General features: G+C 36.2%; 2 long non-coding RNA genes across 3 annotated transcripts; one reads left to right on the forward strand and one right to left on the reverse strand.

Moving 5' to 3' along the window:
* Nucleotides 1–648: 648 nt before the first annotated feature.
* Nucleotides 649–9973, reverse strand: LOC107870308. 2 transcript variants are annotated; one of them, XR_001674092.2, is made up of 7 exons: nt 9537–9973; nt 5183–5351; nt 2950–4104; nt 2774–2844; nt 2486–2696; nt 1456–1530; nt 649–1259 (listed from the first exon to the last, which is right to left on the reverse strand). It is a non-coding gene; the product is annotated as an uncharacterized LOC107870308 (long non-coding RNA). The 2 variants fall into 2 exon arrangements; XR_007052655.1 differs by having other exon boundaries at nt 649–1530; nt 9537–9954.
* Nucleotides 9974–10103: 130 nt separating this feature from the next.
* On the forward strand, nt 10104–12075 carry LOC124896251. Its single transcript, XR_007052658.1, has 2 exons — nt 10104–10320; nt 11346–12075. It is a non-coding gene; the product is annotated as an uncharacterized LOC124896251 (long non-coding RNA).
* The last annotated feature ends 386 nt before the right edge of the window (nt 12076–12461 follow it).

Raw genomic sequence — 12461 nt, forward strand, 5'->3', positions numbered from 1 at the left:
TTGGAACTATAGCTACAAGTTGAATTCAAACGAATGATGTGAAAAGATAAAGTGGGGTTTTTTTAATGATTAGCAAATAATTATTGGTCACTCTAGTTTCAGTGTTTGTAAATCATGATTTTATGAAATAATCGGGATTATGTTCACTAGGATTTATGGTATATGATAGATACTACAAATAACTCAAGGTTCTCACGGTGGTTAGGATGACAAGCTATCTCTATCGATAGTATGCTCGAATGTCTTTTGATCTATTCAAGCGTCTAATTTCCTAATCCTCACGGACTTAGGGAATCACAACTCACTGCCGAGATATTACCTCAGGTTAATCAACCTTGTTACAGCGCTAATTATTAAACGAAGCCTTTCCGAGTCCCTATTGATAATTCACTTACTAATGTTTATAATTTCTTTCTCAAGCAAAACAAAGTAGGTACACCTATTGTTTGCAACCAATAAACATAAGTTAGAATATCAGAATTATCAAGAAATCCTAACACCTATTAAACCTTGTGTAATTAATCAATACCTTATCATGACCTAACCCTAGATTCCATAACCCAGGTTAAGAGTGTTTAGCTACTTATGATGCAGGAAATAAGCACACAAGTTGAATTCTTAATTGAAAGGATTAACTTACAATAATGAAGGAAATCAAAAGTGAACTTGTAATTGAATCACAAGACAAAACTCTAAAAATATTGTTCTTTTGATAGAGAGAGAGAAGTTGTATGTTGTAGGATACGTCAATTAATTGATGGATAATAGAAAAATCCTAAAACAAGGCTTTAAATAGTTAACCCTAAATAAAGAAATAAAATTAAAGTTTCAGATTTTCTTCGGAATAGATGATGGCGATTGTGATGGCCTATCATGATTTTGACGGCCTATTACGGACGTCGTCAGCTTCTCTACAAATTTAGCTTCTACTGCCTAAGGTTGACAAAGACAGTGATGGCCTATTCGGAGTCTGATGGCGTGTTATGGATTTCTTCAGCTCCTCCTCCATATTGGTAATTTCTACCTAAGGTTGACGATAATTCTGACGGCTTGTCACACTTTTGACATCTTATTAGCATATGTCGTCACAACATTCACTTCATGCCAACTCCCTGGTTACGTTTGACGGCAACTGCGATAGCCTATCATGGGGATGACGCCTTGTCACGGATGTCGTCAGCCACACTTTTCTTCAGATTTCTTCAGATGTCGACTTCTTTGCCTCCATTCTTGTTGGTTCTCTATCCCGTTAGCTTAATCTGTAAAATTAACTTGAACACATCAAAAAACGACAAAAGTTGCTTAAGGCCTCACAATTATTCTAGGTTAAGGGCCTCAAATGTGTTCGTAATTGCGCACACATCAACACCCTCAACTTAAAATAATTGCTTGTCCTCAAGCAACCTTAACATAACTAAGAGTATACAAAGTACAATTTGGCAGCTAACTACTCACATCAGTTCATAAAACATACACCATCTCCAAGGTCAGTCAAAGTAAGAGCAACTGTGTCTATTATTGAAAATACCCCTGCAACTCACAAGGATCAAGATATGACAAATATTTCAGCAATAACAACCCAGCACATACCCAAATCATACTATCCAAACAAGACAGTGATTAGCAACATACCTAGTGTGCCCTCACAACAAAGAAATCCCTTTATCACTAATATCAGAATTTATACACATAGGGATAAACACAAGACTCACTCTCAAAACGAAGTTCCAACATTGCGCATCAAATGCCATAGGATTGCCTTTATAGTCTGTACGTCTTCAAACAGGCAAGTTAGGATCACTATAGGGCTTCTCTTAAGCTTGTAACGCAGGCTAGGGGCTGGTATGATATTCATGGATATTTAAAGTGACTACGCCTCCTTGACACTACGCTAACCTCTTAGGGTTTCACTTCTTAACCTTTTTCTCTCCCTCCCTTTTATTGATCACACATGCTCAAGGTGGGTGCTATCTTTTCACAAACCAAATTATCTTTTTCTAATCTTTCACCTTTTTTCTTTTCTTATTCTTTTTGCACCACACTCGGCTTTTTATTGTGTGCTTTTTATTTTTTTATTATTCTACCTCTCTTCATACTCATTTTGCATCACGCACCCCTATGATAGCCACTTTTTAACTTAAGAAACAGGTTAAGACTGGGGCTAATGAGACCAAGTTAAATGCACGTTGATCTTCTTCATTTGTTGATTGCACATGGGAATGTTCAAAAGAGTGGTCTAAACATAAGCTTTTCAAACTTTCAAAGGATCTACTGGAGAATGCAGTGGTTTTGGAGAAGTTTGTTATCGTAGTAAAGAAAAGAAAATGCTAATATTGCTCAGAGAACTGTGTCTCGGATATTTATCACAATTTGCTGAGAAATTGTTAGACAACCAAAGATAGTCTAAGAAATTTGATTACTTATAAATAGTTTGTTTTGCATGATTAAACTGGAAGTGATTGTGTGAGAATACTAGAAATATTACCTTAAATGTAACATTCTATATACTGCACGTGTAATTTTGATCTTCTGGCATGCCAAATGTTGTGGAAGCCTGGGCCTCATAAAGCCTTCGTTTGTTTCGGTCTAGTGTATTGATAGGCTTAGAATGTTGTTGACTGATTTACTTGAGGTTATGCTCATATTTAGACTCTTTGATTACATCCAATTGCTGGAGTTCCCTGGATCTCCTATCCCTAATTTCGACAATAGTAAGAGATATGACAGGGAACTTTAGGTGTATCGGGAGTTGGATGGCTTGGTCAGAATGTACCTACACAGCTGCTAGGAGCAGCGAGGACTGATGTTTACATCTTGAATCATTTGGATTGGGCTGCAATATTCCTATAATTTGACAAAATAATGATGTGAGAGGTTCTAGGATTTAGCATTTTGGTTTAATAACTCAATTTAGGCTTCAATTCCGCCATAAGCTTACTTGTAACATACCTTGTTAAGATTTAGCATTTTGGTTTGATAATCCAGGATGCTCTTTATCTGCTTTAACTGGGTGAGTTGTCACGTGATCCTCTGGCTTAGCCCCGAACCTCTCAACAAGTGATTGGCCATATTCCACTCACTAAGGCATCAGTATGCATTCTGCCATGATGGTAAATTTGATGCCTCCAGATGGTATCTCCGAGAATTGGATCATAACTACATTTGCTTGTGAAACAAAGATGAAAACCATTCGACAAAAGTTTTTAGTCTACCAGTCTGCCTTTAACCAGGAATTAAGGGATAGCAATTTAGAAGATCCGGCTTTGAAATACAAGCTAACTGATGGCTGGCATTTGAATTGAAGTTGTATCTGATCGTAGAACCCCATTATTTGGTACACGAACGGTCATGCTCAACATACCCTTATCTTATTATTTGGTACACGAACGGTCATGCTCAACATACCCTTATCTTTCTTTACCACGTTTGTGGATTTCACAAGTTTCATACTGGATCAGCTTGTGGGCACCTTGACTAATTCCACACGATACTTGCTACCTCCCACCACTCTGTTCACCAAGGCTAGGACATATAGGAAGAAATCATCTAGTGTTTTTGTCTTCGTTGGGATTTGAACCTCAGACCTCAACCACTTCATTGACCACTAGCCACACCCTTGGGTGCATAAGTTCCATAATTGATATCCAATTTGTCTTTGACTCAAACTTCATATCATTGAAGAACCGTTCTCAAATCCTCCATCATCCTCATTTCATTGGCTGCCTCATCTGTATTTTGGTTGCTTTCACCATAAATTATGACGAAGTAAATCCTTGCTTTGATACCGGATTACGCCAATATAATGAATCCTTTAGGAACAGAAGTGTTCAAGAAGGGAATGGTAGGGGTTCAGGGAATAACAATCAAGAGAATGAAAATGGAATGTACCAAGATGGTATTGGCAAATGAGGCACGCTCAGAATTTAAATGGTCTTTTTCAGGGCTACAACCTTGCCACATGCAACCAAAATTAACCCACTCCAACTGGCTGCAGCAGCATCCAACAAAAAAACTCCCCTTGCTGCACATTGAACTCCACTATAAAGCCATGCACGCATCACATGTCATGCTTTGTCTTCTGCTGAAGATCCTTCAACTTTTTATCTGTTATCAGTTATTGTCAACTATACTTGTTAACTTTACACGGAAACAAGGTCAAGGTCAGTCAATATGGAAACAAATCCTCATTATCAATCAGAAAATGACAGGATGCTCTGGGCAGCATGTTATAAGCACCACCATATTTCCAGATAAAGTAATTTAGGTAGTACGTAAAAATTCTAAATATAATTCGCAAACCAACATATCAACAAGTGGAAGAATATCGGGGTGTTTGGGCTGCAAATTAGGCAAAAGTTACTTCACTAATTCGTAAACGTAACACAACCTGAAATAATGAAGCAGATATAATAGGGGCAAAGCTTGTTATGGTAACCGAGAAGTAGTGGCGTCTGGTTTAGTCACTAAACAGACGCTTTGAGTTGGGTTGAGAAATCAGGGGATTCTTAACAAATAAGTTGCACAGTAAGGATTGTGAAATCATTCGTTTGGGGTGCGGGGGGAGGGGGGGTGCGTTGTCGGGTGACTGGGACAAAAGCAAGGCGTAGTGGGGGAACGGATAAGGAAGTAGTAATTCAGTCAGTTTAGGTTATGAGAAGTAAAGATGAATCTAGTGTCATTTAGCACAATGAAGGGAGAGCAGAGAAATCATTGGACGAAACAAGTTGGTGAGACAATGAAATTTGAGAAGTAGATTGGAAGATATATGTACAAAGTTGAACTAGTGACAACGGAGATTTGGCGTGTTCTTGTGTTGAAGGTTCCGTTATCCACCAAAATATACATGACTTTTGTGGTTCACTATTAACCTATGTTTTCATGTTTCTACACAAGCTAAAGCTTTAGAGTGAAATAGAGTGGCCGAGAAGTCCCAGCATTCCGGAACACCCTATACTAACACTAGCAAATATCTACAAATACAAGGCCATATCATAAAGCCAAAGTACCATCAATTTCCACTGAAATCACTAAAGTCAACTCATCATTATGTACTCGATTTATATAGAAAATAAAAGATGAAAGAGCAGATCAGAAATTGCCTGTCTTCCTACTTCCATAGATAATAAGACGGCAGTCTTTTACTTGACATCCAGGACACAGAAAAAAGAATTTAAGGAGTTACATTTGATATCTTCTTTGTTTATTTTGTAGCAGATATTTCACGATGCAACCTAGCCCAGAAAACTGGGTTCTTCCAAAGGTATTCCATCTTGAAATTGCCATCAACCACGCCTTCTATTCTTTCTGCAGTTTTCACCCAGTCCAAGAAAAGAGTTGATACCAGTATGTTACTGTTGGTTTTAAAAATAGAGATGAGTTAGAAGAGGAGAGGCGCAGAGAAGTTTTTTTTTTTTTTTTTCTGGTAAAATCTTCATATTATTGATCAACTCCTCCATAAATAGTGCTAGTTATTCTACAACAATACCGAAAACATGTCAATTTCACATTAGTTTAGATGAGTGACATAAATAAATACGGGTTAAAGTCAACCAACAGAAAAAATACGAAGCATGAGACACAAACAAAAAATTTGGATTGTCCTTTGATCATGAGAATACCGAGAATCAAATAGCTGATAACTCATCTATTCTATTAGTAATAAAAACGGAAACTTTAGCCACCACCTCGAATGCAACAGAGAACAAATAAACACAAATCGGTAAACTACTAAACTGTCATATATAAATACGAGGGATCCAACTTCAAGACATTAAGCATTGGTTAACAGACTCCAACTAACCTACTGCAAAAGAGCATGTACCCAAATTCAAACTAACTCAGAACCAGTGTTTTTAACTCTCCCGGGGCTAGGCGAAGTCAAAAATGCACCAAGGCATTGTTAGAAGGCAAAAGGCCTGAAATTTGAGGCGTTTGACTAAGCATTGGAGTGTTCGCCTAAGCGTGAGGTGCAAATTACGTGTAAGAACTTCATCTCGGTTCGAACCTACTGAGAGGTCCGCTAGAGATCAGAAATTATTGAAGAAACAACAAGATCTTTATTTTGTCCCTTCCAGGCGATCGAAAAATAAAGAAATGGTTATTAAGGACTGAGGGAGAGGACTCGGGTTAGGACTGGGGGAGAGGACTCGGAACACTTTCCCTTCTTGATGGGGTTACAACAAGGATCGACACTTAGTCTGTTTCTTTTTGCCTTGGTGATGGATGTTTTGACGCGGCAAATTCAAGGTGAGGTGCCTTACTGTTTGCTTTTTACGGATGATGTGGTCTTGATTGATGAGACAGAGTTAATGCTAAATTGGAGGTTTGGAGGCAAACCCTTAAGTCTAAAGGATTTAGATTGAGTGGGTTCAAGACGGAATTTTTGAAGTGTAAGTTCAGCAAGGCAGCGGGGTGTCTCATGAGTCCGATGTGGTTAATAAGCTTGATACTTATTCTATCAATAAGAGAGAGAGTTTTAAGTATATGGGGTCTATAATTCAGGAGGATGGAGATATTGACGAAGATGTCACTCATCGGATTGGGGCAAGGTGGATGAAATGGAGGCTCGCCTCCAGAATCATGTGTGACAAAAAGGTACCTCCTAAAATTAAAGGCAAGTTCTACGGAGTGGTGGTTACACCGGCTTTATTGTATGGGGTGGAGTGTTGGTCTGTTAAGAAGGCCCACATCCAGAAGATGAAAGTGACGGAGATGAGAATGTTTCGGTGGATATGTGGATGCACTAGAAAAAATAAGATTAAAAATGAGGTTATTCGAGAAAAGGTGGGGTGGCTTCGGTGGAAGCCAAGATGAGGGAAGCGAGGTTGAGATGGTTCGGTCATGTGATGAGGAGGGGCACGGATGCCCTAGTGCGGAGGTCTGAGCGGTTGGTGAGGGATGGTTTCAAGTGAGGTAGAGGTAACCCGAAGAAATATTTGAGGGAGCTGATTAGACATGACATGGAGCAGCTCCAGCTTACCGAGGACGTGACCCTAGATAGAAAGTTGTGGAGAAAGCGGATTAGGGTAGAAGGTTAGTATGAGTTTAGGATGTTGTATCTTTGGTTGTATTACTTGGTGTATCTTGTTTATGGTATTATTGGATATGTTAATTTCTATTATATCTTGTTCTTTTACTATTCATTGTCTAGATTGTTTTATTTTGAGTCGGGGGTCTATCGGAAACAACCTCTCTATCTCACATCCAAGGTAGTGGTATGGACTGCGTACACTTACCCTCCCCAGACCCCACTTGGTGGTAATATACTGGGTATGTTGTTGTTCTTGGGATGTAACAATATGGTTCTGAAGGATGAACCGGATATGGACAGTTCCAATTAAATCTCTAATTTAAACTTAATAGTATAATATATGATTGGTAAATACTCAAATCAAAAGTAAAAGAAAACTGAAAAGTCACATTTTCTTCTTCCTAGTTCCTTTATTTTCGGTTTTTTCATGTTGAACAATGACTAGTTTTTAAGTTATTTACTTTTTGTGCTCTCTTATAAAATACAATATATGTTAAATAGGTACATAAATACACTGATCGAGATTAATTATGTATTATTTCTTATACAAACTTGTGTTTTCAAGGACATATAATAGTTTATTTTATGAAAAGTAAAGTTTAAATGTTAGTTGTATTATGTGGCTTTGATTTATTTATTTTTGTAGCAGTTTTACATATATTTTTCGCTTATTTTTTATAATTTTGATATAGTTTTACTTTTTTGGGTGATCTATCTCTTCTAAAAAATATTTATTTCTAATTATATTAATTTATAAAATATTAAAAATTAAAGGATTCGTGGGGCTTACGCCCCATCGCCTCGCCTCATACCAGGTAAAACATCTCGCCTTATGCCTCCGCTTTTAAAAACACTGCTTAAAACTTATACAAACACTAGCTGCTAACTCAAAAACTAAACAAAATCTCATATTTGTCAGTCCCACCTCCATGGATTCCTATGAACTGTGTGGAACCTCCAAATTCTTCTTCGCAACTCAATTGAATAAATGGTGTCGTGAGTTCCTCAATACAGCTATTACCTATATTGAACAGATCTGATATGATGTCCTCTCATGTAGAACTTCTGAGTTGTGATAAGAGTCAATACCTAGTTATTACGTTATTATGTATGAACACTTAAATGAGCACAAGAGAAATGAACAAGAAGCAGAAGGATCTTCAACTGTATCCCTCGGCCCTCAACGGATATTGGATTGTCATTAGGAACTCAATACAACATCAAATGCAGAACTTCAACTAAACTTAAGAAGTTACATTGAAGACATAAATCTACCTTCTGGATCTACCTTTTGATATCTTAAACAGGTTGGAAGCTACATTATGCTATGCCAGATGGCACCGAAACCGAGAGTACAAGAAGGTTTATGACATCCATATTGTTGTTTCTCTTGTATTTGTGAGACTTAACATACTTAGCATGAATAAAGAGCAGAGACGGATGCAGTATTCTTCAACGAAAAGAACAAGTGTGGAAGTAAATATTTTATACTAATGTTCAAATCGATGTATTAATAAATACTGCTAAGCATATTAATTTCACAAATACTGCACAATCCAAGATAAGAATAAGAAAAAACTTTCCTTCTCGTGAATTCTCTTCTATTCAAGTTCAAAAATAGAAAAATTGCATTAAAGCTGTCTAATCCGGAAGCTGATACATTGCCACAATAGCTTAAACAAAATTTTCTACTATATCATTATTACTCACAAACTTGAAAATCTAGAGGTTGTGCGAGTGTGAGAATGTGCAAAACAAAAAAGAGCTAAGATAAAAGCAAAATCTTCAAGAATTAGATTGGTATAGTCCAACAAGAAAACGTGATCTAGTACGGGTCACAACTCACAATTCAGGTCACTCAAAATATTACATAAGACTAATTATAAACAAAATTTCTCCACAATTTATCAATTTCATCAAAAAATAAAGGTAAATACAAAAATCATAACTCATCCAATTGCTCAATCACAATTTGAAGAGTCATGTTGAAAGTTTCTTCCTATGGAAATTCTAAAATTATAATGGACAACTCTAACCTCCATTTTCGTCAATACTGTGGACACTATTGAAAGTCTTACACTTCTAATATTCATTCTTCCAGCATCGCCTCCTCTTATAGATCCCCCAAAGAAGAAATAAACATAATATATTCACATCAATGATAACAAATTAATAGTTCATCCATCACAATCTCCATAATTAGATTTCTAGAATTATTTTCTATGCTTTTACAACTCAACTCTCATTCTTAATTAAACTTCACCAATTCAAAATACAACGAAAACTGCCAATTCTAACTTTCCATTTTCAGTTTCGAAAGAAAGTATATTAACTCCACCATCTCTTCGATCCTTCAAAGCACAAATAAACACGAACACGCACCTCCACAGCTAAAGTCAAAACACACAAAATTAATACAGCTAGATCCAAATAAATACAATCTAAACACACAGAACAGATAAACAAGTACACATATATTTGCAATTACAATTATATAAATACAAACCTCATGTATCGGAGATAATTAGATCGATCCGTAGATATTCAAATTCACCGCAGTCTCCGATTCAGTTGATGCAAGGCGGGAACAAACTTCGCTATAGACGAGGACGCATTATTCATCCATAAGTAACTCATCAACCTAAACTCTCTCTACATATCTACACATAATATTTTCTTTTATAACCATAATGTCCTCGCCAGCTTTCGCGCACCTAGACTAAATCCACGAAATGCTGACACCTCCAAACAGTAACAGGCAATACATATATGGGAAATTCGAATGAAAATGCGGCGCCGACAGTCACCGTCGAGTCAGTTCCCGACCTGCACCAAGCGAATTAGAGACGACAGCAACAGATAGATACACAGTGTGTGTGTACATATGTATAGATCTGACTGTTTTGTTTTAGAGAGAGATATCTATCTCTACAAATGAGATAGAGGAGAGAATGCGCGTGAGGCGGTTATTTATACAGAAAATGAACGAATGATATGTTGACACGTGTGTGATATAGCGGAGTAGCTAAAACAGGGGGAGACATATGGTTATATGGTTAAAAATGGTGAGAGATGTTAATCCGAATTTGGGGATAATACTTGACTAGAGTGTAATTATGGAAAGGCCAAAGCTAAACACATCGACATCTATAGATCCGTCAACTTAGTAAGATTTTTTATTTTTACGTGGTGAGAGATGTTAATCGGAATTTGGGGATAATACTTGACTGGAGTGTAATTATGGAAAGGCCAAAGCCAAACACATCGACATCTATAGATCCGTCAACTTAGTAAGATTTTTTATTTTTACGTTTTAAGTGAATGTTATTCATCATAAGTTGTATCACTTTAACATATTTTACTGACATGATAAAGTACATATAAAACACTCACTTTTGAGCACATGGTAGCATTTCTTTAGCCTATTTTTCATTTTATTTTAACTTCTTCTTCCCCATTTTTTAATCGTACTATTTTCTAGTATTTTTTTTTCAAACTCAAACTTCATTAATGATACTTCCAACCCCCTCTATCTCTTAGGGGTCGTTTTGTGTGAGGTATAAAGAATAAATAGTCTCAGGATAACATTATGGACTATTTTATTTCATGTTTGGTGAGATGTATTAATTTGTACCGGGATGATTTAACTCACTATTTACACTCTAATGATGGGATAAGTTATCCCATATACATGGTGAGATAGGTTAGTCCGGAATAACTAATTTTGAAATTAATTATCCCGTGATAACTCTTTCCCAACCAAACAACCTCTTAGGGGTCGTTTGGTTTGAAGACAAGTTATACCGAAATTAGTTATGTTGGGATTAGTTATGATGGGATTAGTTGTCCTGGATAAGTTATCCTAATATTATTTTTTAGTGATTATTTGATTTGTGGTATTAAAAATAATATGTAGTGCATTATTTGTAAATATATATTATTTGTTTACAAAAATACCCCTCACTTTAGTTAACTTAATTATTTTTATGTTTGTATTCCTATGATTTTTGTATGTGTTCAGTTATGTACCAATATATAAGATTCATACGTATTTATCTAAATAATCCCGGATGTTAAAGCTGTAAATTGCACTTCAAAACTTGAGCTCATGTATTTGAACCAAAAGATGATTATTATTTCTAAAACTTGAGCTAATGTATTTGAAAACTTCTATTAATGGCACATTTTTCTGTTCTGGAAAAACATTAAAGTGGGCACAATTGGTACCTATCCATAATTCTCAACACTTATCAAAAAGAGAATTTGAAATTTAATTTGGCAATTTCATCACCAATTGCACAAGCCTGTTTTGCAGTATCTGGCAAGCATACCAGAGGCATTGAATTACAAAATCATGAATTCCTTCAGGGCATTCCTGTTTGCCCCAAAACAACTCCTTTTCGGAGTCCTATGACCAACTGGGAATTTGTCATTTCTGGAGTGTTGGATTCACAGGATCCCCCTGATGCAATATCTGGCAACATGACTACAGTATTATGTGTGTATTCAATATTGTGTATGAAATTTGCATGGATAGTGCATCCTCGCAATCATCTTCTTCTGGCATGCCATGCTTCAAATGAGTCAGTGCAACTCTATCAGCTCTCACGTTGGCTAAAGCATCAGCGGTACTTGTCTCAGAAAGAAGAAAATGTTTCTTCATGACTTAAAGTTCCTTGAATAACGTATATGCAAGGTCCCAAATCGTTGCTTGTTTGCTTATTTTTTGACAATAGAGTTGGTTATCATTGTGGCATTGATTGTACAAGTCTGTGCAAGAGTACCTAATGGCTGAAACGACGCAAAATGTTTGACTGATAGCGGAGCACCAGTATATGGAGTGGTGAAGGAGAATCACATGATATTCTTGAATTAACAATTCACTTATGATTAGCTTGAGATATACTTAGTTTTATAATTTGCTATCATTATACATGCATGTTTTCTGGATTACTTACGCTTCAGTTTAGTTCTGCTGCTAAAAAAATGTATTTGAAAGAGAACATCTTTTCCCCCCTTGAACTTATTCTCCCAACTCAGTTTAACTATTAAACTTAACTTTTGTTTATTTATCCCCTTAATAACTTTAAAGTGAATTTTTTTCCACCCTTAAAAAAATTATACCACACTCACTACGGAGAGTGAAGTACACATGCCCCACGTCATTGTCAAATCAGTGTCACATCAGTGTCATGTCATTTCTACGTAAGAAATTATAATTTTATTTTAAAAAGTAAACTCACACACATATTATTTTTATATATTTATTAAAAAAATAAAAAATATATATTTACTATTTATATTTTAATATATATATATATATATAGTAAAAAGAAAAAAGAAAATCTCTTTCTTCTTCACACCCCCACCCCACCCCATCCCTCCTTCTTCAGATCAGATTCCTCCCTCCCTCGCTCTTCTAGCCTCTTCC

The sequence above is a fragment of the Capsicum annuum genome, chromosome 1 (assembly GCF_002878395.1).
Source record: "Capsicum annuum cultivar UCD-10X-F1 chromosome 1, UCD10Xv1.1, whole genome shotgun sequence".
Classification (NCBI taxonomy): Eukaryota; Viridiplantae; Streptophyta; class Magnoliopsida; order Solanales; family Solanaceae; genus Capsicum; species Capsicum annuum.